We start from the raw sequence: 1,827 nt of genomic DNA, 5'->3' as shown, positions 1-1,827 counted from the left end.
TATGGATTCATGAACACTGTGGTCCTATGGCTCCAGCAAGGCTGATGTGGTTTCAGCTACTGATGAGTATCCAATCAGCCAACAACAAAAAAACAAAACTGAACAGCTGATAGGGCACCATTCCTCAGAAGGACCGTGTGGCTGGTTAATTACCTTGGATCACTTTTATTATGAAAGGGAGAGTAACTTGTCTTAGCCACTTATTTTAGATATGGATTTTCCTTCCCTGCCTGCAATTCTTCTATCGAAACTACCATCTATGGACTTACAGAATAACTTATCCACCTTCATGATATTCCAGATAGCCTCACTTCTAATCAAAGAATTCACTTCATAGAAAATGAGTGCAGAAATAGGCCTATGTTCATCAAATTCATAGAATTCAATAGTCCTGTGTGATGTTCCCCCATCATTCTGAAGCAGCTATTTTGGCAGGATGATGGAATGACCTTTTAGAGACTCGGTTATAGCACTATGCGCGTGGCAAAATATTAAAGGGATGGGTCAATCTCCTCCAAGATGCAATATATTTCTCCTACAGCTGGGATTCATAGGTTTGGGTATCAAGGATGGGAAATGGGAGTGGCACCACTCTCTATGATCCCTAGTGATCCACTAGTAAAATTTTGCTTTCTGTCCCCTCAATTTTAGGTTCTGCTGGGCCAGATGTATTAGTTCCAAAGAGGAAATGCTTTCAGCACAAAAATGACTCCATTGAACTGAAGATTGAGACTGCCATCTGGTCATTTGGGCTCCTTGTACCGGTGAATCAACAAGCAAGAAGGGGGATGTTCCTGTACATGTTGAGGAAAGCGATCCTCTTGTCAAGTTGCTACTATACAAGAAGGGTAAGGAGGAGTATTCTGGAATGTGGAAAATTCCCATGCCCTGAGATTAAATTCAACAACCCAATTGGGACAGGACTACTAATGACCTCGATCCTTCAGTAATGAAGGTTTTAGTCACCCACTAGGCAAGGAACCATGACAAGCTGAAGTGCTTGTTGTAGGCAAAGAGAATATGAAATGGGTAGTGAAAAAAGGTGGTTATAAAAACCAGCTACAACTCTGTGACCAGTCTCATAAAGGACTATAACAGTTATGAATATTTCTCATTTTTACATGCATATTACTGAATAATTTTCTTTCTCTTTCTCTTCTCCTTATCATCTTACATCAGATGTGTTAAAAGATATTAACTTCATATTTCAGAATTTAAAGTAGAGGATATAAAAGGGGGAGTATAAATCTCTTAGGGGAAGAATGAACATTACCCAAAGACAAAATAAAAAAGGACTTTATATCCTCTTTCAGAAAAAAAGGTTAATGTTTCCATTGGCGCACTGAGTATTGTATTATGTTAAGTGGGAACATAACTTTGTTATTGTTTTTATTTGGAGATTAAGTATGGTTTTAGGAGTATGTATAAGTACCAAGTGGTCAAGAAGAGGACAACGGTGACTTTGTGATATATCAACTTAGCTAGGCTGGACTACATTTGCTTGAATTCCCTTTCCTGTATGCTTCAGGTTAGGGTGGGCTATAAGAGATATTCTTAAGGAAGTTTTTTGGGGGGAGAGAAAGCAACAGGTATTTTGTAACTCACACATATTCACTTATTTGCTGGTTCATCTCATTGGTGTGAAGGAGTGGTAGGGTTTACAACTGCTCTACCTTCCCCTAGATATTTCTTCAACTTATGCAACTCCTGGGCCAACGGTGTATTTCACTTTTTGATGAAAGGCCTCAACTTCTACAGGATGTTCATACCACCAAGGCCGGAGGCAATGAGAACTGACATGGATTTCAGTTCATCCTTGTGGTTCCC

The sequence above is a fragment of the Pteropus vampyrus genome, unplaced genomic scaffold (genome assembly GCF_000151845.1).
Source record: "Pteropus vampyrus isolate Shadow unplaced genomic scaffold, Pvam_2.0 Scaffold17, whole genome shotgun sequence".
In the NCBI taxonomy this organism is placed as follows: domain Eukaryota; kingdom Metazoa; phylum Chordata; class Mammalia; order Chiroptera; family Pteropodidae; genus Pteropus; species Pteropus vampyrus.
Note: the sequence above shows the minus strand (reverse complement) of the source record.